General features: G+C 42.7%; 1 long non-coding RNA gene across 2 annotated transcripts; it reads left to right on the top strand.

Moving 5' to 3' along the window:
* The first annotated feature begins 1421 nt into the window (after positions 1-1421).
* On the top strand, positions 1422-23167 carry LOC111923741 (uncharacterized). 2 transcript variants are annotated; one of them, XR_015273897.1, is made up of 5 exons: positions 1422-1499; positions 1881-2059; positions 14788-17720; positions 18556-18623; positions 22354-23167. It is a non-coding gene; the product is annotated as an uncharacterized LOC111923741 (long non-coding RNA). The 2 variants fall into 2 exon arrangements; XR_015273896.1 differs by lacking the exons at positions 1422-1499; positions 1881-2059 and having other exon boundaries at positions 14645-17720.
* The last annotated feature ends 671 nt before the right edge of the window (positions 23168-23838 follow it).

Genomic DNA, 23838 nt, shown 5'->3' with positions numbered 1-23838 from the left:
GGTGGGATAATAGAGTGTAATAGAACTGCTGTGAGGAGGCAAGTCCTCAGCTGTTTGCTGTACCCAAGATGGTTGAAACTGAAATGGTTTTATAGTAGTTTGGTAGCTGACGCATCAGTGCCTCAGCAGAAGCAGTAGTGCAGAGATGGCATCTTATCAGTTAGATATTAGTCACATCCTCTACAAAATCTCTGATCCCATTCAGCAGAGAATTCTAACAGAAGATTTCAGTCCAAGGAACACTAAAAATTGAGTGAACGCTCATGTTTACATTATTTTGAAAACTGGTTTGATTCTCCCAGTTTCTTAAATGAGTATAAATCAGGAATATCTTCTGAAGAGACTGCATTCCAGATGGAGGTTAGCAAATGAAATAAATCCTCTACTTTGCTGGAGACCTGGGTGGAGGAGGACAACTATCCTTATAAGTGCTGTGTTTGAAAGTGCACAGAAGATAAGATACACCAGCTGTGTTAAAACAAGCCATTTCCATCTCACACATACACCCTGCAATTCTACTTTTTAATTTCTAGGCAATCACACTGCTGGAATCTTTTCCAGCCATTGAGTAAAATATATGTTTGTCTTGCAATTATGTAAATAAGGTAAGTGGTTAAGATTTAGATCTAGAATAATAATGTTAACATCATTGTCCCTTCAATAAACAGCAAGCAAGCTTTGGATGTAATGTTGTTTTTGCTCTGTATGTTCCATGCCACAGAAAAACACAGGCAGGCACAGAGATGATGGGGTATTCTTACTGTATTTAAAACAATATTTAGCAGTGTAGCTCCTATTGCCTGTTACATGTTTTTGAAGGAAAGCCCTGCTTCATCAATGGGAATGTGTCAGAATTTTGTAATAAAGCATGCTGTGTAATATATTTAAACACAGCCCAAATTAATTAAAGTGTAGTGGACGTGAAAGATACATACTCAATGTGACATTTCAAATAGGGAGAAAATATGATAATGAGCTATTTCCATGTGTTGCCATCCTTCTGGTTAAATAATACTTCTGTTTTCAATGAAGCCACTGAGCAATAACATTCATTTTTGGAGTTCCACAGCGGTTAGAACTGATTGTATACAGGCTGTAATCATTATCCTAATTCTGCCCAGGAAACCCTCTCTCCCCACCATGGAGAAATTTGGAATAAAAAGTCTCGTTCCAGGAAAAAGAATTTCCAAATAATCCTGGGCACCAGATCAAAATATGAGCTCCAAATCCGTTCCTTTTTCTTAATAAGAATCAGCACTTTGAAAAATGCTGCTCTGCAAGGAAATAATTGCATTAGTCAGCCTCTTGGCACTGGTGTGGGCTGCAGCCTTCTCTTAAAATGAGGCCCAGCCTCACCCTGCAGTGCATCCAAATCCCCCAAAGGTGCAAATAGCCCCAAGACCCTTGCTTTGTTCTTATAGGCAGAAAACTGAAACATGGGACAAAAAGAGAGAAAGTGACCTGGAAACACAGCCTGTCTAATGCTGAGGCAGCCTTGGGTAAGACAGGCATCCTTTTGTGTGCTGGGGAGTAGAAACCAAAATAGGAACTGGAAATAAGGGGTTAGTGTTTCCATGCTATCCTTTTGTTCTGAGGGATCTGATCACGCAGATGCAGGGCCTTTAGCTAACTGCCCAAAGGACTGGTGATATGTGATTATGTATTTGCCTCTTGATAGGATTATAGTACTTATGATCAGGTCAGCTCCAATGCCCAGGCCCTGACAAGTGCTAGCAAGATTACTTTGATTGCTCTGTGCTGGAGAGATCTTACATTTAGTCCAGAGAGAAAGCCTATGTGTGTCCTTCACTTGAAGGATTTTTAGAATCACAACAAAATATTCCTTTTTATTAAGGCTCTGGTTATCTGATTTTCGACAGTGAAAAGGCTGCACATCATTGGTGAGAGATGAAAGACAAACAAGAAGCATTATTGGATATCAAAAGTGCAATGCTGCCGCCTTGATCTACAGGAACAGAAGCAAGACTTGCCTGGGAGTGAGACATTAACCCTCCAAGAAACCATCTAAACTGACTAACACCCTGGAATTCACTGGAAGGTAGGTGTTGAAGTGTTTTTCACATGCCTGTTTTGTCCTTACATTGTTCAAACTTGTCTATTTGAGTCCTCCACATCACCACCACCAGAACTACCTCCTTCCCAGCTGCTCTTCAAATAGACCAGTTGGAAGTAATGTAGTGGAGCCTGCAGTGTAAACTATTAAGATTACCCTGGAACAGAATGGACAACACATTCCTTTGTTGAAGGACTAACAAGAAACAGATCTAGTTTCCTGATACGCAGGAAGACTACTTTATATCCAAGATAGTTGTATGCAAAACTTTGCAAGCTAGCTCTGATGAGTTGCATTAATTACCCGGGAACTGCGTCCCTCGGTGAGGTTGATGAACAGGGCAGGCAGTCAGTGCCCACCCCCAATCCCCCTGCTAATTGCTTTGTTGGCAGTGCATTTCAGGTGCTCTATATTCCTCCCTCTTTGGGCTAATATTGTACCAATTGTTTTCTCCTATTCAGCTAAAGAACCAGAAGCAAATGCTCCTTTGTTGGCTGCTATTGACTTAATGGGAAAACACCATGCAGATGTAGCTTTCAGTCATCATCTGAATATAGTAGAGGAGGAAGGTACTTTATTTAACCTGCTCATGTTAAGACTAAAGACAGGAATGTGCATGTGTCAGTAGGGAAAGCATGTGACCTCACTAAGCCAAATCAGAGCTTGCCAGAGCCCTCACCACCTGGTAGAGTCATGGATGGAGTCAGACTTTGTGTGTTCAATCACGATCATGTGCTCTGGGCATTAAGTACCAGACTGCGCTGGGTTTTTCTACATTTAGCTTTAGCTCTTCTGCTGCTGGAGTGTTCTAGTATTGTGGTCTCAGGTGTTACAAGGTGCCTGAACAAAGAACCTGCCTGCCTTGAAGATGGTTGCTTCAGAAAGAAACACAATGGATAAAGTTCAGACCAATCGGATCTAAGTGAGCCTTACTGCACTGATGTGCACCTGTTTACCCAGCAAACAGCCAGAGGGGTAGGAATGTTGATGGAAAGGGGATTGTTATGGAGTGTCTTGTCCTGAAGAAGGCAGGGTTATCCTCAGGTAAAATACACATGCCGTGTGTTTGGGACAAGTGTGGGTTAATGAGCCAATAATAAACATAATATCTTCTGTCACCAAAGGAGGAGTAAGTCATGAAGAATTTGTAAATTGGCAGAGGCATTACAGATGTCAGTGTGAGATGTTTATGGCATTAAGGGTGTGAAAGTTTAGTCCTGGTCTGAAATTTTCCACCAAGGTGTTTCTTCTGAAGGGCAGATTATGCAGCATTTTTAAAGGAATAGAGTTTTGTATGAGACTCTCATCCTCACATTCAGAGTGCATTCAGTGTGATAAGGGCATGTGTGTACCTGTCTTTCCCAGTCTTCTCTTGCTTCCCAGTACCTGGGCTATAAATCTGAGATTTAAGGGATGCATGCCCCTTTGCCTAGTGCAGATCAGACACTGATAATTCACTACAGCATTTTCTGTATGTTGGTCTTCGTGAAGAGGAGCTACACTGTCTCAGGCTGAATGACAGTTGGCCTTCTGGTTTTGGTAGTTCAGAGATTTCTATTCTTTACCAAACACCAAATAGAAAAAAACAAAACAAAACAACTTTTCATGAAGTATTGGGAAAACTAGACTTTCTTCTGATCAATGCAGTTATCCAGGCAGAGGGAAGGTGGGAGCTGATTGAACAGCAAGAAGATAGTGGGTTACAAGGCAAACCCAAGAAAGTTGTTTGATGCAGCAAAGGAGAGAGAACTGGTGGAATGGTGCATGGAGGGAGTAGCATCCAAGAGCAGAAATAACATATCAGGTAGCAGTGTTACTTGGAGGAAGAACAGAAGTGCCAGCTCCACAGACCAACAGCTCAGACAAATTAAGGAAACTAGCTCAGGAGAGGTTTAGGCAGAAGCAACCCAGTTGTCTGGCATTATGTTCCCAAAGTGTCCAAGAATGGCACTGAATTGAATAAAGGCCCGTGGGAGCACAGAAGGCAACTGTTGATAAAAATCTGTGTGTGTGAGAGAGAGGAGGATCCAGGCAGAGCTGCTGGTTTCAGAAAAGGGAGGACTGAAGAGGGCTGCAAGGGCAGCTGTTGATTTGGAACATTCCAAACATAGGGTAGGATCTAGAGACTGTGAGGAGAGCATAAAATGGGTGAGACTGTAAGGAAATAAATCTAGTTGGGAGGGGAATGGGAATAAATAGCGTGGGACCTCTGGTAAGTAAGGGAGTGAGAGGACATGATATCTAGAGAACAGGCAGAAAAGACACAGAAGGAGGGGGATTGCCTTTCTAATTATGGGTATCTGTAACTTTCCTGAGATATAATGGGCAGAGGATGACTAACAAATGGCTGAGTCACAAAAACCATGTGACTGAGATTCTAAATTCATCTGCTACAGGGCTCGAATATTCACACAAAACTTAGAAATTTTCCTCTAATTCTATTCTGGTGCAGGTGATCCTAAACCGCCTATACCAAAAAAGCTTTCTAACTGTTATTTGGAAACATCCATCTCAGTAAATTGGTCAATATTCATGTTGGCAGGCAAGTATATTACCTTATTTCTCCATTCCTGGTGGAGAAAGCCACTTTTGGCCAACTTAAAAATTGTCCATTTCTATCCATAGCACCTTTCACAGGGAGCTTTATATGGAAGGTTGTTTGAGCCTTCACCATAGCAATTTGGTAAATGATGTTATTTAGAGTCAGAATAGTGTTCTGCCAGCCTTTGTAAGTCAGTTTATTACCACTATCTACTACCTGTAGGAGTGTCAAATACTTGATGTTTCATGAAATAAGGAGAATGTGTGTCTTCTGTTTCAAAGTGCTGACTATGGAAGTCTTTATTTCATGCAACATTAATGCTGGCAAAAATTGGTAGATCCATCAAAAGAAGTTACTCATGCCTTCCACTCACCCTCCTCCTTCCATGTGACTTAGATTCAGGAACTAATGTAGGTTAAAATTATCTGTTGTCCTGGCCATCATCTGATTAATCAGGTACAATCATAGTTGTCTGAATTATTTCAGGTAATATGTCTAGGGTAAAGACACAAATGTGAAAATCCACCTCCCTGCCCCTCACCCCACTGCTAAAGAATGGGATAATTTCTTTTCCTGATAGCAATTACTGAAGAAATACAGTCTGATGGAAATCAGGATTAACGTCCCTCCCCAGCTGAGCTGGAGTTTGTGTGCACAGTTAGGGAGACTGGGACAGCAGTGAGCTTTTGTGAGTACTGTTACATTTATGACATTTCCCTTCTTTTGACTGAGCAATCTCTAGTTTACTTGAGATGGTGAGTCGACTCACTTCTTCCTCACCTTTTTGTTACGGGGAAAGAGGAAGAAAAGAGGCAAGCTGGCTACTAAATCTAGAGCAAGCAGGCTTTTATCCTCAGGTCTGGGACATTAGTCACATGCAAATTGGTAATGATAAATCAGTGCCACCTGGCTCACAAAGCTGCCTAGGAAATCACCAAATGAAAACGTGATTTTTAAAAGTACATAACAAATCCCTCTCAGCATAAAGAAACCGTCCTGACTTCCATGTCTAGCAACATTTTTCAGAGCAGGAGCTGGACTTCTCCACAAGGTTCCCCTGGAAGTTCCAAGGAGTTTCCTTACTCCTAGTCCTTCATTAGTACTTTTCCATCCCTTTTTCCTTATAACCAGAGTGTCTCAGCATCTGCTGCTTTATGAAACAGCAGAGAGGAGGTGGTTCTGACTGTTTCTTTGTGAAAAGTTTCACTGCCACAATTCCCTGGATGGTACACAGTGCTCTGAGCTTCTGCCTGCACAGTAACTGGTTTTAAACATTTCTGTTTAATCAAGAGTGAAGTAAATGTCAGAGATTCAATGTTCTAGATCAGCAGTTTCCAACACTGATACATCTTAATCAAGCAATTAGGTGCCTATTTTTTTGTTATTGTTTGGTGTTTTCCAAGCTGGAGAAGGGAACAGATTTGCTGCTTTGCTCTGATGACTGCTAGCAGCAGTGTTTGTTGTTAACAGAGACGTGTACACCTAACCACCAGTTGGCAGGTGTTAACACTTTGTTACTCGCTATTCCCACATGCTGGGGATTGTGGGAAAGCTGTCAAGCTCTCTGTCTTGTGTAACACTCAGCTTTTACAATAACAACAACAACATCAACAAGCTCTGAACAAATTCAGAAGCTCTGTAGGAATGCAGTGATGCAGCACTAGCAAGGGAAACAATAGGATGGATTCTCCTGGCTTTGATGGGAGCTAATATGAGGCTTTGTGGAAAGTTTGGGATATTTCCTTATCTTGGCTTGGAAGCAGGTAGATGGAGGCTGAGTGCTTTTTCTTCCTCTTTCTTTTTTAATTGGTGATGTGGTCTGATGTTCAGAGGAAACCAAGACTGCATTGTGTGTGCCCCAACATTTCTAGTCTGCCTCTGACATTTGTACTTGTCTGTATTCAGAAAAGAAAGCCATTAATACAGCATACAGACAGAGAAAATAGCACATAAATTGATAGGAATGCTTTGCTTTATTTTCCTTTCTTTTTGGGTTTGGGGTTTTTTGGGGTTTTTGTTTTTTTTTTTTTGTTTTGTTTCTTTTTTTGGTGGGGGGTGTGACTGGCAAGCGAGAAATGAGAACTTTTTTTAGTATAGTACAACCCTTCTGGCAAGCTCAGATGTGCCAAGAAGAGAGGGCCCTCTGTGAGCCTCAAGTACTTAAGAATTATTAAAATACTTCTTGTTCTCTTTTGCTTGCTGTCATCCAGGTGCTTAAACACAGTCTGCCTTTACAGCCACAAAGTCATGGTTTTACAGTTGAGTAATCCAAATAATTGATTTATTACTGAAGAAGAGAGGTTTGATGGATTTTTGATTTACGTGAAGACAGTAAAGAAGAAGGAGTGGGAGGTGCAAGGCAGCTGCAGAGTGGAGTACAAGGCAGAAACTCAAAAGAGCAAGTGGGCCGAGCAGTGCAATGGATTAGATGAGCAACCAGTTAATATGGCTGATTTTAATAGAGCTGCACTGCCTAATTGCAGCCTTTCCTCCCAAACAGCATAAAACAGATCACTTCTTCAACCTGCAGAATTTTGCTCTGTGTAAGGAGGGGTTTCATGCATTTGCTTTTTGATGAGAGTGCTTCAGATGAAGGGGGCATGATCAAAGGAGTGATCATGGGTTTTCTGTCTGGGCTGCCTATTGAGCACAGTTCCAAGTTTGGGGTCGTTCTCCAGTTCACCTTGCATCCAAGCTGAACACTCCTTGCACTGTAGATGGGCTGGGCTCAGGATAGGGCATTTCCTGAGATACATCCATGCTGACTTGAATCTGCCAATGCCTGTCCTGTCAAGCATGAAGAAATGTTCCCTGACAGGTGGGTGGGCCAAGCTCTTTCCTGGAAAGGTTCCTACTGCATAACAAGGAGGCTCCATGGGATATGGAGGAGGTTGAGCAGCAGGTTCTTAACAACACAGTTACACAGTCATATTTTAGTGGCCTGCCCTCAGGTCTGTGTTGACATGGCCCTGAAGACAGTGACTTTTAAGTTAATTTTAATTCCGCAACACAGGTTTGAGGATAGTCAATCCTCAAATGATCTGGGATGTGTAAGACAGCTGTAGAATCTAATGGATGGAATTCCCTGGGCTGTGTTTTGCATTGGGTAGGATTCCAGTGGTCTCTCCCAAATTTACAGGTCCCCGAATCACTGCAGAAAGCAGGCTTTTTAAAATAGAATTAACATTATTTTCTTGACCTGAAAATCATCCTTGTACGGTGCACTGCTTTAAAAAGCCTTCCTGCTTGCAGAGCCACCTCCTGCAAGCTGGTTCTGAAAGATCTGTCTGCCAGACTTGAGGGTGAGAAGGAGGTAGTGGCTTGCATACATCTGCAAGTTCTATTTCCTATCTTCAGACTTCTCTTAAAAATTTATTTGCTCTTGTTTGGCCACAGGAAACAAGTCAGGGGAGTCACTAACTTTGGTAAGATCAATACGTAGATCAAATATTGATAAACATATATTTTGTGTAAGCATAGTCCAGAATTTGTTCCTGCACATATTAAAGGATAGTTTTGTCTTTTAAAAACCCTAGAGAGAGAAATCATGTTGCTTAGGGAGGTCATGGGGAAAGTGAGAGGAGAGAAGATTGAGAAGAGAGAAGGAGTCATTTCATGAATGGGATTCATAAGGTGGGTTTGACTTCCACCATGCACCCTCTATTCATTAAGTAGTTTGTGCACTACTTGTCATTTTTTCAGTGGGGACATGTAATGTGATATGTAGCTTTTTCAAGGTTTGTTTTTGAAGTGCTTAATGAAAAGTAAGTGATTTGGGGCAATGAAATTGTAGATTTGGTTTGAGAGTATGGCTACGGGCTGACTAAAGGCCAAGTTTACAGGCAATAAGAATGCTCTTTCTTGAGACTGGAATTCTGTCCTCCCACCTGAAGGCCAGGCACAGCTGTGATCACAGTCCCATCCACTGGCACTGGGAAAAATGAGTCATCCCATTTACATGATGGCTAATGGCATTTCACGCTGCTGTGCAACAGGTTGGAAAAGGTGCTTGCAATTCCCCTCGTCTTGCCCTGTTGCGGGCTGAGATCTCCCTGAAACATGGCAGTGGCTTTGCTGTGGTCATACACTCTCCTCTGCAGTTGCTATTTCCTGCTTGTACTGCAGAGGTGCCTGGAGGACTTGGACAGGTTTGGGCTGTAGGCATACCCAGGAGTTAGTTCCTCCCTAAGGATGAGAACTGTTGTGCTGCTCCTGCAGACATGAGACCTATCACTTAAACTGCTGGCTTATGTGAATTATCTGAAGGACTACAGCTGAGCCTCATGGCTTCTCAGCACCTTAGCTGCCCTAGTTTGAACAAAGTCATCAGCAGTTTGCAAGGGGATTCATGTTTAATTAAGATTTTTTGATCTCCATAAGAGAAACAAGGAAAAAAAGATTTCCTGAACTTCTGGCAGGATTTCTGCACATTTTTTTTCCTTCTTTAGCAACTTCATTTGTTTCTCTTTTTCCTTCTTCTTTTTCCCACCCCACCCAGACTTAAACAGTGCCGGGAAATTCTGTACTTACCCAGCTGTACTGTCTGAGGAAAGCCAAGTTGGTTTTTTTCCATGCATCAAAATTATAATAGTTTGAAATTACTTATTAACTCTCTGAGTTTCCCAGAGAGAAGACATAATATATTTAACTGATATGCCCCTTGTACTTAGACAAAAGGCCAAAGGTTAGGGCAAGTGGCTACACATGACAACTTTACTCAAGTCCTTAAGGATTTCCCATTTACTAAGTCACAGTTTCATTTTTTTTATTTTTTTTTTTTAAGTGAAAATAATTAACATGGCTCAAGTAAAATGGGTTAGTTTATTTCCATTGCAGGTCTCTTGGTGCAAACTCTTCAGTGTGTGGACAAAAAAGATATAGTTGTTACTCAGATGGCTATCTTGCCTCAAAACAAGATGGCTTGTTTTGATGGCTGATCAAAACATGCAGTGATCACCTCAAATAGCTCACCTCAAACTGGCTCATTGCTTGAGAACACCTATTGTGAAATATTTTTAGAACAAGTTGATTTATATGTTAGCAAAAGGATCAAATAAACATTTCCTTGTGTCTAACCACTGCTGCTGTGTTGATGACAAAAATGTGTTATGGATGTTTCTGTGTCACTTCATAGCAGTGCGACTTTTTTCTCACTACTATTACATGAAGTTCCAAAACACTGCAGTTCTGTGGGTTAGCACTCCTTTGCTCTGCTAGGAACAGAAAAAAACGTTTGTTTGGACTGGCAGGAAACACTGTTATTTAATTTACTGTGCACATTGGTGGGCAATTTATATGTTGTGGGCTATGGCAAGTGATTATTCCCTGCATAATCCTGCAGCATTCACAAGCATTCATACCCACATCAGGATGGTGAAACCTTTATCAATAACAACATTGTGACCTAGAACTCAGTATTATTGTGTCTGGAGTTTCCAAAATGTCTGGGGAATGCTCAAGCAACAAAAAATGGTGCACCAAAATAGAATTCTGCATGAGAAAGCCTCCAGGCTGCAATAATATTTCCTCAGCCGCCCTCACTGTTGGGCCCTTCCTGGCAGAGCTGGACCATGTCCACAGGTCATGTTGACTTTGTCTGGATTGATGGTGTTTCAGCAGCTGTCCCCTGCTGCTTTCAGGAAGCCAGGTTTGGAGCCATTAGGTGAAGCAGCCCTGTAAGATTAAGAACATGTGCCAGTGCCTGGCATGAGCAGGTTTTATGTCTGAAAGAATAGCATCCAGGGACACACATTGTGCCCATACCCATGTCTGTGTGTGTCACACAACTCCATAGGAAGAAACGTGGGATCTGGGGGAAAATCTGGGGCAAGTAGGTCTCTAGCTCCCTTGCTCTTCTGACCCCACAGAGACCTCCAGCTGATGTGGTGATTAGCTTCCAAGTCATTGCCCAGCTGTTGCCTCATGACTGTATGGGTTTTTTGCTGGAATGAGATCTGTGCCCACCCTTGAGACTCTGGTGGCACAAAAGCTGTGCTGCCTAATGCACTGCTTGCTGTGCTGTGTAGGTTTCAGGAAAGTATCAGAAAAGAAATGGACAAGGGGTCTGAATTTCCCCAGAACAGGCAAATTAATGAAACCTGCTGAGCCTACAATAATGCCTAAGAAACCTCTCCCTTTCTCCTGGGTTTGTTTATATCTCACCTGCACTTCACTGCCAGACTGGTGGGACTTGGAGCTAGAAAACAGTTTTTCAAGCAGCAAGTTTGATCTGTAGGGCCTGGGGAGTCAAGGAGTGGTCTTCTCTCATCCAAAGGTCACTTCTTGAGTACAGATGTTTCACAGACCTTTGCTTTGATACAAATTAATTATGTGAATTTCTGAATAGTTGGATCCTAAGTGGCAAATACTTGGATCCAGGTGGTAACTGGTACAGATAGCAGAAAGTGAAAAGCAACTGTGCTGCTTTTTTTTTCCTTGGGAACTTAAAAATTCCAATCTTGCTGCATTAAACTAAGTCATGCAGAAATGCTCCAGCTGTTCTTTGCACTGTGGAAGCCAAATTCAGCATTTTGATGGGTTTTTTTCCTTTGTTTTTGAGAGACCAGTTGTGAAACTACTTGATGTCTCAGGCAACAAAATCGTACCTGTACTCTCCTTCCACTTATTTGGGTTTTCCTAGTTATTTTATTTAAGGTGGACTACTTACAAGTAATTGTGTTCACTAGGAGGTAAAATGATCAGCCTTCTTTGCAAGCTGGAATGTCCAGTAGCACTGACAGGCTTTTAGTCTTTTAGACTCCCTCTTCTTCTTTTTTACTGAATACTCTGATGGCAGCTGAACTCAAAAAAATTTTGGTAAAAAGCAGTAGGACACACCAGCAAATAATTCCTGTGGTATGCGTTCTGTTTCTAGTAAGAGCTTTGTTTGGTACAAAGTGTGGTGACCCCTTCTCAGCTCACTCCATTTGCAGGAAGAGGCAACCCTTATTTAAATACTCCTAAGGGAGAATCCATTGAAGTATTTTTTATTATTATCTTGAAAATTAGATGTGTCCTACACATCCTATCAATTTCCAGCTGCGAGAGTTCTCTGAAAGGTAGATTATATTCATCATGGTGTTTTAATGAAGGCTTTTGTGTCTGCTTAACAGTGAGTTTCCTGCCCTTCACTTCCTTCTCAGGGCATTCATAAACAGCAACACTGAGTTTGGGAACACTTACCCCATACCATTGATGCCTAGAGCAAAGTTTATGCTGTGGTTTCTGGATGCATGATCAGGAGAAGAGTACATGCTGTATGGAGCAGCTTGTACCCGAGCAGATCCAAGGATTGACCTAGACACTGGTAACCCCATGCTTACATGCCACATGGCTAGTCCCCTATCCCTCTAGTAGGCATGGACTTTCAGTGCTCAGCTCCTGCTGGTTTAATGGAGAAGAAAATTATCTGTGTGCATTATCAAATTATGTAGAGTCCTTTCCACAGGGATTGTAATTTCAAAGTCATTCCTCTTGTTTCAGTGAAGCTATTTGAGGATTTTCAGGGTTAATAATAATTTTAATCTAAGCCTTTTTAACTTAAAAGTTAGTCAGCTCTCATAAGGCTCTAGCCAGGTGACTGGTGAAGGTCACAGCAAAGTGACACGTGCAGCATTATCTAGCCTGTTATCAGTGACTGCACCAGGCACAGTTCAGTACCTGACCATATGACAGCACAGTAGCCTGTTTTGATCTTCATTTTCTTGCTTTAATTGGGTGGCCTTTCTCATGTCTCTCCCTGCTTCTAGTCCTATTAACTCGTGAGTGTGGAGCGGACTGGCTGAGATATCAAAAGACTGGGTACTTAAGATGAACAAAACCATAGAGCAGTTTATAGTAATTCAAAGAATATGGAAGCATTTGCACTTTCTGATACCACCTGCTTTGCGTGCCAAAGATTGTAATGGGAAAAAAGCTTACAAGTTTCAGGAGGGAAAAAAAAAAACCACCCTTTTGTGGAAAAAAATTAAAGAAAAGGGCGACAGAAGTTGTCTTGGGATGTGAGTGAAACAGAAACATTGGTCATGAACTGAGTGAAGGAGTTGGATCTAATTACTGTATAACAAAACAAAGGAAGATGGCTTAGCAGACGTCTAAATTGCAGATACTAAGCCCTGCTGCAGAGCTATAGATTGGACTGTTGTAGGTAAATGTGGAAAATGTCAGTCCAGTCCTTTTTATGGGAATTGCCAGGATCACAGAGATACTCGTAGAGAAAATCATCAAATACTATTATCTCCATATATGTGTTAATAATATTCTTAATCTTCACTATATTTTCTCTTGGGCCTATATGTTGCATGAATATTTCTTGGCATGCCTGCAGATCTTTAATTGTTTGTATATTTGGCTTGCCTCAGGCCTACTTTAAATGAATGTATGCAAGTATCTTTGCTATGTATGGCATTATTTAAGTGCAAATATCTGTGGTATTGTTTACCATGTGTCATACCATTAAAAAAATTAAAAAATAACCACCACCAAAAAAAAAAAAAAAAAGAAAAAAAAGAAAATCCAGAAGGGGAATCCTGAGTTTTTGATATATTGAACAATCCAGTCAGTGATATTCAAAGCTGTTAGGGCTACATCTGCACATTTAAAATTCTGTTGGTTGAACTAAATGTTTATATTTTTTTTCAGAGTTGCCTGAGAGAGTGTAGGGCTGTGCTTGAAACTCATCTAGAAATTTTCTAATTAGCTCTAAGCTACCTTGTCCAGTAGCACTGAGTTCAATGTGGACAGAAGTCTTGCCTCCAAAACAAATACACAAGGGACCCTTCCTCTCAGCTGATCTTAGTCCTTAGTCTGAATCATGACAGAGCTATTGTTTTGGTTTGCCTCCCTCAGCAGTCCTTCCTTTGGATCCCAGCATTAAGCATGTTGCATGAAGCCGTGTTCTGTGTGCACTGGAGGGCCCTTGGTGCCTCTGGGGATGGGTAGCTAGGGACTAGAATGTACCTGCAGCAGTGGAGACTGAAATGGGGAGGCAGAGGCAGACACAGATTAAGAAATTGGGCCCTCCAGGTAGCAAAAGAAGTTATGAAATATGGTGCTATAAAAATTCTTCTAGGAGGGGGCCCTCAAATGATTGGCATGTCTCTTTTGTGGTTTATGACAGTTCTGGTGTGACAGAGAATGGCAGCCCCATTTTTCAGTATTCGAGGCTATTTATTGTGTGTCACTGTCTTTGAGTTGGCTGCTCCAGACAGGTACTTTCGTGTCATTTCCTTATTCCTGCACTTTGCTCTGCCTTACTCTTTCTGTAGGGAAAGAGAAGACAGGGTGAGAGAAATGTGCTGTTGGTGTTTGCCTGCATGGCATGCTGCAGGAGTCAGATTTCTCACAGAACATTTGTGCCTGTGTGGCACCAGCACCCACAGCAGGGCAGTTGAGTGTGCCAAACAGAGCCTGCAGAAATCTGGCTGATCATGTCTGACACACTCTGATTCAGGCAAACGTGCAGATTATTGGGCTCAGTGCTGCACCAGTGGCACGCTCAGAAATGTTTGGCAATGGTCCTGACAGTGTTAGTGTTAAGACTACGGCATAAAAAGATACTGAGCTGCATGGATTTGCCCCATAGTCTGTACATGGCCCTTGGACAACTAGATGATCCCCCTAAATGAAATCATACCATGGTTAGTATCCCCTGCTCAGTTCCTGTTGTGTATTCTCTCTGATGGGTCAAGCTGGACACGGTTCCAAATTGTTCTAAGAGGTTTGAGTGCGGTGATGTGCTGAGTGGCCTGGCTGCAGTCATGCTGATGGGCATTTGTCTTCAGCTCCTCAGCATACAGGAGTCTCCAGCCCTAAAGCAATGGGCAGGCTTCCCAAAAGGCAGGGAGGCAAGCTAGAAGAGTGGCTGCTTGCCATTTCTTTTTGGTCTATTCAGGTTAAAAATCAGCTTTGCATGTGAAGAAAGAGAGGAGGTCTCTGTTGGCTGCTTTTCAAGAGACTTTGACCTTTCTTCTCCTTACTTCTGCAGCAGGGTGTTGTGACTTCTTTTCCCTATCACACACCTTTGCCCCATCACAGACCTACCCTGTCTCTAAAGCTAACACAAAGAACCTGCTATATCTCTCTGCCCTGACCCCGGTATTTTAACCCACTCTCCCTGTGCTCCCTCATTTATCGTTTTCCTCTTGTCTCTCTCCACTTCACCTCCTGTTAGGCAAAATCTGTGCTGTGTGGAATAGAGGCCGAGCGTGGGCTGCGAGAAGAGAAAATATTCAGACACCTCTAAGCATAAGTGTGTCTTCTTGACAAATAGCCTGGTTATTCTGGATGAAGAAAGAGAAACAGCTCTGATTCTTAGCCACCACCACGGAAGCCTGTGCTGCTGCCACACTTCAGGCGTTGCTCAATTCTCGTAAGAGAAGCAGGTCGATGGGAAGGCTTCTGGGGCCGGGATCCAAAGCGCTCCCCAAGAGTCTCCGGGAGTGTCAGCAGATTCCTCAGTGAGCCAAGAGAAGGGCCCCTGTGCATGGCCGGGCTCGCTGACGGCACCTCTGAACTATGCGTAGGATCAGCTGCTGTCACTTTCGCAGCCTTCCTGTAAAGCCGGGCTGTCGGGCTCCCTCCGCTCCGCCGAGCCCCGCAGAGGACGCGGCTGTGGCGGCGGCGGATCCGCCGGAGCCTGGGGCAGCGCTCTGGCCAGCACGGGATCTCTGAGCGGGGAAAGAGAAGGGCAGGAGCTGTGAAAGAGACTTTTTTACTTCATTGCTTTCTTCCCCTAGCCGGTATCCTGCCTGTGGAGAGCTCTTAGCAGACTCGTGGACTTGCGCTGCCGTGTGAGTTGAGAAAAAAAGTGATGGAGAGTGAGAGAAAACCAAGGGAATCCATTAAAAAATGCCTCTGCTACCTCGTTAATCTTTTGCAGCAAATAATATATGCAAAACTTGGGCTAGCAAAGTCTCCGAAGAATAACATTTTTTTTGGTGAGGTTTTAACAAATTAAAGAAATAAATTAAATCAATAGCACAGCAGGAAAGTGCTTGAGGCCTCCAGGATTTGTATGTTTTACCATTGTTCTAAAAATAAACTGGGGGGGGAAAAATTTAAAAGCCTTACAGTTGAAAAATAATATTTTCTTTAAGTAGCCGTGTTTGGGTTTTGCTCCTGCACGGTGCTTCACCACCTTCCCTGGCCCTGAGGCTGACTTTTGGAAAAAGAAGGTGGAAAATAGTAGAAGCAGAGGTCGCAAAGCCACGTGGTGAAGGGAGAGGCAAGCTGGGCGTTAGCGGGAAGGATGTAAAGCAGAAATTAAAACCCTTGTGCCTCACCCCACTGCGACTGCTGAGACAAGGCATGTGTTAGAGATTAGCAATCTGCTTACTGGCACCCTTAGGCCCAAACCAGTGGGAACATTTCTGGCAGCTTGGGTCAGTTTTGGAAGAGAGGTGGCTGGTGCCCTTCTCCCTTGCTATACTGTAGACTGGTCATTATTTTAATGATCAGAACAAGGCTTCCAGAAGGTTGCCAGAAACCAGAGAAGTTAAAGGCCGCCTTCTGATTTTCCTTTTCCAGGCTCCTTTTTTTTTTTTTACTTTGCAGTAAAGTGACCAGAATGAAGAGCAGTGCAGCTCTGTCTTTTCTTCTCCCCTTAAACTGACCACTTCCCCTCTCATCCCAGCTGCTACCTACTAACAATTTTCCACTGCCTCTCTTCCCTGGGCTACCTCCACTTCCCATCTGCTGCCTGCTGTCATTTTTTCCATCTCCACCCAGGCCTTGCCTCACTCTCTCCCCTGTCTTAGAATTGGAACAACAGCTTTTTGATCTATGATTAAAAACTATCATTTTGAGCAATGATCAGCAGGCAAACAGCATTCTGGAGAGAGGCCTAAATGATGGGTAGGTGCCTTACTTCCTACTTCCTCTACTAGAAGAGAATTTCTCCTACTCCAGCCATTGCTCACGCTGAAGCTGAATGCATGCACATTAGAAAAGAAATTAATTAAAAGAAGCCCTCGGAGCTGCAAAGGCAAGGCTGTTGTTTCCTAGTAGGTAAATTGCATCTTGACTGTAATTGCCCCGCTACTCACGCAAATTTCTCAGTAGTGGGAATTATATACGTATATGATCAGTGTAAGGAACCACTCTGTTCTTCTGCATTGCTTTTTGTTGATGGACCTCTGACACTTGTCCTTCTAGCCTCAGTTCTCATCCCTCCAGCATTCTCTCAAGGGACTGGGCTACTGATTTTATGTAGATGATCTGTGCATGGAGCAGTCCCACATGCACAGCCGGAATACACGCATACAGACACACTCATACATGCACACGCTTGACAATTTCAAGTCAGCCAGTGGCAGAACTCCAGCTACCCCTGGTATCTTCTGTTAGTCCCTGTGGGAATGTCTTTCTGTCATAGCATTTAATTACATATGTTTCTGCTATTTTCTTCCCTTTCATTTCTGCCTTATTTTGTGCACAGCATGGGCTGTGCTCAGTTTCTGAGCAGCAACTCAATATTTAGTTTTCTCCTTCCTGCTCACTGGGTGGCCACTACCCTTATTGATGGGACAACATTTAAGTCCTTCTCTGTTTCTCTGATGAGAAAGTGGTTGATTCCCCTGTGAGATTTTCTGTGTCCTCGACATTGCATGTGTATCTGTGGCTACACAAGTGCTTTATGGTGGAACTTGTATCAGAAGTACCAGAATACTTGTTCCCGGTCCCCTGATGGCATCCACTTACTGCTTTCATTCTTGGAATGGTTTTAGTGTAGAAAAATAGTCCAGACAAAGCTGTGTAATTTGCCATAAAGGGAGGTAGATATTTTGTTTTTCTGCTAGTGCATGTTCTGTTTTGTTAAGAAGGCTGTAGGTTAACAGCCAGGTGTTTTATTCTGCCTGCTTCAGTTCTGAAGAGAGGGGGAAACTACCCCTTTTCAGAAGCCTCTTGGAAAGGGAGGAGAGCTTTTACAGAGGACAGTGTAGGGCATCATGTTCTACCTGACACATACCCCCAAAACTGGAGCAGAGCTTTTGGGAAACTCCCGAGCGTGGCACTGGGCCATGACATCCCCACTTGGCATCTCTTGGGAGCTGGCAGGAATGATGCAGGACTTGGAGCTGAGCATTGAAAACTGCTGGACTTAGGGTAAGTTTTGGGAGCTCCTTAGCATGTGAATACATAACAGCTGGGAAGATGAGGTGGGGAAGGAGTGGTGAGGACTCTTGGGGCTTTTTTCTGTTCTCTTTGTTTGCAGTTGCCTGAACTCACATCTGTGCAGATCCTAACCCCTTTGGCATGCTTGGCCTGCTCACATTAAGGAAAATGTGTGAGAAGACCACCTCAGAGGGCTGGCCAGCTTCAGATGCAGTTGTGACTGCAACCAATTTGGCAGCAGCTGGATTTCTTTGGCCACATCTTCCTGTGTTGGACACTGTTAAATCCTAATGGCAGTCCTGGATCTGGGGCTCAGTAGAAAACTTCTGGCTCTTGCTGACTACTGTGCTGACTCCTGAGTATTTTGAGAAGGCAGGCTCTTCATGGTGCTGGCATTTTCCCCTGAGAAGAAAGGGAACACATTTGGTTCCTGTAGGGCTGCAATAGCAACCACTGCCTGTAAGGAAGACCCGAGACATTGTATGGTATTGGACTTGGGTGACTAAGAAGGAAAATGCTTGCTGGGCTGAGGGTGACAAAGAATAATCCTGCTTTTCCTGCAGATTGCTAGTCAGCAAAGTGTTAAAGACATTGCTGGTTGGATGGGACTGAGGCTAGAACAGTATTTAGCATAAGCCCCTAGCAGGCTTTGGAGAAGGTCTTTGAGAGAGCAATGGATGGTTGTGTGGGCTTAGGTATGAGGATGACTGAAACTAGTGAGGAGGATGCCAGGTGCTAATTGAAGAGAATAAGTGTTTTCCCATCTATAATGTTTTACTGAGGTTCTCCTTTCCATCACCTTAGGAGAATGTTCTGTGTTTTATAGGCCAGCAGGGGTTTCCAAACTAAGACGTTGTTGGAGGTATGTGACCTGATCCAAGTTTTCCAGAGTAGGTGAGTAGACAAAGATGTGCACTCAGCTTCTTGAAGTGTGGGAGACAGTCTTTAGCAGCCATCATTTAAAATGTGGGGAAACATATTTACATGAGAGATGTCTCAATTCCACCACTGTGGGAAAAAATAAATACTCATTGCCCCGGCTGCTGTAGTGTGCTGCTGAGGCTTGGCAGGAACTGTGGTTCAGTCTCCTCTGGATTTCCAGTTCTCTAAGAAAACTCTGTGTTATTGAAATGGAAGAATCTGTTTTCCACTGGGATTTAAAGCAATTTGTGCTGAATGCTGGGAGTTTTCAAGCTACCGGATTTTGAAATTGTCTTTGTTAAAAGAGGAAGGGGATCCTAAGGCGTAGAGCGTTTGAGGCATGGGTCTGGATTTGCTTATCCTGTGAGTAGAGGGGAGATCTGCAAGTGGTTTCGTTCACCAGGCAGCAATGTTTGTCAAGGTAGGGACAGAGATGCCTGCAGACTCCCCTGTAGCACTCACCATGTGAACAGAGAGCAGTTGTGTTGTTGCGTGTTCCCCTCATCACTCCAATGCCTGATTCCAGCCTTGAGTACCAAAAGTCCGTAGCAACATGTTTCTGGCCTTAGAGGGAGAAGGGCAAGGAGGTGGGCTTACAAGAGGCTTACAAGGTTATGTCTAGACACTAGACAGCAAATGTTTGCCTTTGTTTCCTGAACAGTGTATACCAACTTAGGATAGGTTCTCCAGAAGTGACCAAAGGACACCTGTGGGAAGCCAGGATATACTGAAACTGAGAAATGCTTTATGGCCAGCAAACTTAGAAAAAGACTAAATTTTGTTAAAAGAGGGCATCTTGGAAACTGTGGCTAGTTCTGAACCAAAACTTAAGTCTTGTAAAGGGTAGGCATGGGGTTAAAAAGGGTTCATCTAGGTAAAGGATATTCCACATCTAGCCTTGGATTTGAGGCTGAATTCTGTGATAAGAACCATCTTTAATGTAAAGCTGAAAAGATATTATAAAGATGAAACAACTGGAAATAAAAGAAGCCTGGCCAAATTTTTTATTTACATGGGCCATGTAAATCTGTCTCTTGAGCTGTAGTTACTGATCTGTTTTCTTTGCTTCCCAGAGGCAAAAGTAATAGCTCTATGCCAAAAAGCCCAGTTTTCCCAGCACTTACCAAAACCAGCATGAGTTCCTGAATGGCCAATGTCACAGAAGTTGATGTGTAAAATTTTAGAGAGTTTTTTGTAAGCATCGATTTTGTGGACAGAGAGGGGCCAACTAAACCCCAGGCCCTCGATAAGTTTGGATTGTTATCTACACTTGATATCATGTTATTGTCATCTAGGTTTCTCTCTGCTTGATGTCTTTCCAAGATTCCCTGTATTCATTTTATCCTTGACAGGCTAGTGAACGTATACGGGCACTGTATCAAAAGGTTTGGAAAGGCAACAGCTGAACATAATCTTCAGATAAATGCAACATACCATGGCCACATAAAAATGGTCTGTCTCATGAATAGAAAAGTGAGGCCTATATCTCTGAAAAGCTTTTGACTTAGATTTCTCCCTAGAGTGTATTGAAGATCAAATTATCACATCTGTGATCCTGTAACATAGTGAGCTGGGCTGTGGAAACTCTCAGGTATATACCTGCAGCTTGGCTACTCAGAGGAATTTGAGGCTTTTGTTGAGAATGCCTTGATGGGTGCTATGCTGCCAGGGCTTCATGACTTGAGCCTTTCCCAGCTTAGCCAAAAGAGAAGAAATGAGCTGCATATTCCAGCCATGATGCAGTATAAGCATACGAACAAATGTATCTAACTCTGCAGGGCTACATTCAGATGCACATGTTGGTTCCTCAGTGCCAGATCCTGCTATGAACTCTAGCTCTGCATACTGTTAGAAATGGCAGAAGGAGACAGATATCTGTATCTCTGCACATGCACAGGGTTTTGTCTTTTTTTTTGACCTGCAGCATATGGTGGTGTTTGCTTTATCCATAGAAAACTCGCAGAGCCGTATATGATGTAACAGATATTTTCCTCACAGAATGAAAACCATAGTTTTGAAATGGGCTATATTTGTTCCCAGCTCCTCTCCATTTCTGCTGCATAGATAGGCAGGTATGCTTGGTATTTTTGTTCTCTTTTTTTTTTCCTTAGTTTTTTCTTTTTTTAATCCCCTAGAAAACACATAAATAATTCAGAACACATGCTTTATGTCAACTGTTTCAATTATTTTATCTCTATAAAGAGGGCAGAGGCAAACCCCATTCAAACAAGCAAGGGGAGGAAGATGCATTGCAAAATGATGACTGGGTTATGCACAGATATATTGTTGACTGGAAAGTCCAGCTCAGAAATGTGATACCTATGTTTTAATGGTTGGGCATTGAGAGTTGCTGAGAGCACATAAAGACAGTTGAGAACCCTCTGACTGGATCTGTACAGCCACTATTTGTCCATGACTTTGTGTCAGGATGGGCTCCCAGATGTTCAGAAATCCCACGCAAGTATGCTGCAACAAGAGACTCCATTGGAGGGTGCTAAATTTCTTGGCATTCCCTAGGAATTCAGCCCTTTATAAAGTACGAAATTTGGGTCACTTTTCCTAAAGGAGAAGCCAAGTCCAAGCTCCTGAAGTCAGATGGAAGTGCTCTGTTGAGTTGAAAATGGGGTTGGATTGGACCCATAATATCTCATCTTCCTGCAGATGTGGCCGTTTCATTTGCTTTTCCATCTCATAGATTCTTGACTGATCAGCTGCTGCGAGAATTCATGAAAGTTACTTTATTTTTTGGCACACCTTACATACTCCCTATAGCTCATGTCAGAGCTCTAGTCTCTTTATATGGATATGTTCCCTCATGCCCCACTGACTGTGCTTCAGCATTGCTGAGAGAGCCTGTCCTCTGTAGTCCTCTGTAGCTTCTTGGTTCATTCTAATACCTTCATGAGATATATATAATTTTGTATATCTTCTGGTACAGTAGACTTAAACCCATTTCTTTTTTACCATGGTGATAATAAATGTCACCACTACTTGTCTACCACTCAAGTCCTGATATGCACTGCAAAGCTAAAGACAGCAAAACAAAATAGGTAATACCCTAGGCTGTCATGTCCAAAGCGTAGAACACAGCAGGGCAATTCCATCTTTCAAAAAAACCATTCCTGAGGATTATTTATCAGCCCTTTTTCAAAAACCTATTTGAAGGACAAGTCACAAGTGTTGTGAATATCCTGTCCCAGTATCTCGTTTCTCTGCAGCTGGAAGATTCCCCTCATGTCCAACACAGTTTTGATGTAAATCTTGTTTCCTCCTCAGTGGCCACAGAAGCAATCAGGAGCAACCTTTTATGTACCAGATAGATGGGGGACCCTTATAGCATAGATGCTTCTGCTGTGATTATGCAGAACCAGAATTCTGAGGGCCTTTCTCTGCCATATATTTTACATCTGTCCTCAGAGAAGTCTGTTAATCTCTCTATTTTGATACCCTAAAAAGGTCCTGTGAGGGTGCATTCACTGATGTTTCCTGGGGCATTCAGATAGTGCCCTGACAGAGTCTACGTAGGTGAACAGAGAGAGAGAGCGAGCAGGCATATGTATATTAATCTGCTAAAGGACTGATATTTAACTCAGCAATGCTCCTGAACAGATGTCAAAGACTAAATTATCAGCATGTCTCTTATCTCTGGAATTTTGTTTTGTGCTGTCCTATTTTACTGATTGTTTTGTGGTTTGTTTCGCAGCTTCCTGGAAAGAAGAATTTTAAGAACGAGAACAGAAAAAAAAGCCTGGTAAAAGTTGTAACTGGCTCTGCCTGTCTGTGCTGTGACAGCCAACAATATCACCTGCTGATGATTTACAGATTCCTAGGAGATGTGTTGTTGAGTCTCAAAGAACTGGAACAAGAACAACTCACTCAAATTGCTTCCCGTGAAACAGCATAATGTATCCACCCGCTTCATGCTCTCCTAATTTAGGACATGTGTAGTGTGTAATGATGAACTGGCCAACTGATTATGTTGCTGTAAATCTCGTTCCCCACCTTACAAAACACCCCTGATTGACCCCTTTTTCATGATAGCTCAGTGCAACATTTCCAGTCCACTTCTTGAGAGGGAGAAAATTCACACCAGCCACTTGCAAAAGCATTTCTCCAGAGAGAAAAATGCAACATTTTGTTGTTTTTATTTCATTGGGCAGCCTTTTCAAGTTCTGTGGCCCTCTTTTGCTTCCCTTTAAATTGTGACCAGTATTTATTTATCCCTCTTTGAACACAATAACTTAATTAAGAAACTAATCAGCAGTGTTGAACTGATCTTTCAACTCACCCCTATCACTGAAGGAAATTTATGAATGCATAGTACAAGAAAGATCCTATTATCTAAAAAGCTTTCTACTAAAAGCATTTGGCATCTAAAATGTAAGACTTGAAATTCTGCACTAAATTTATAATGTAAATATGTGAACATTATTTATAGAGTCTGAAATGTACCCCAACTGCATCTAACAAGTTCTTTCTGGATTATTTATTAAAAATGAAATTGTTTCAAGTTTAAAGGATTGAATGGTGTATTTTGGAATCTGAAGGGAAGATTGTAAAGGTACCTGTGTAAGAGAGAGAAGTTTGATGCTTTAGGTTGCCTCTTCCATCAGTGGAGAGAGGTTGGCATGTTCCATTTTCTTAGAAACTTATCTTTGGATGGAAATTTATTGGCTGATCATCTCAGCAGGGCATTAACAGGATCTCTGTAGTTAGTCATCATCATCATCTGTTATTCCCAGTTCCCTTGGCTTCAGCCTGAGAGAATAATTCTGAACGCTACCTGGGATGGAGGCACCTGGGGCAGAAAGTGACCAGATCCCAAAAGGAGAGATCCCTCTGTGCACTCTTGCTCAGCCCTGGGAACTGAGCTGCTGCTGGCCATCTAACAGGACAGATTCAATAGAACTTTCTCCTCTCCACCAGCTGAGTGCTGAGTAAATGTCAGCACTAGAGGACCTAGTTCATAAGTCGGAAAATGCCTCCTGGGGTAGGATGGCTCCAAGATGTTTGGCCAAATGTAGCCAAAACATTTATATTTCTAGACACAGTCTGCAGAAGAATTAAAGGTGCCTCAGTAACTGCTCTGGAGGAGAACTGAGTGGTTAGAGGAGGGACAGAAGATCCTTTGCTATCAGGCCTCTCCACCTATCCAAGTGGCACTGCGAGCACCTAACTGCAGGTTTAG

Source organism: Cyanistes caeruleus, chromosome 1 (genome assembly GCF_971803275.1).
Source record: "Cyanistes caeruleus chromosome 1, bCyaCae1.hap1.1, whole genome shotgun sequence".
In the NCBI taxonomy this organism is placed as follows: Eukaryota; Metazoa; Chordata; class Aves; order Passeriformes; family Paridae; genus Cyanistes; species Cyanistes caeruleus.
Note: the sequence above shows the minus strand (reverse complement) of the source record. Positions and strands in the feature narration are given on the sequence as shown.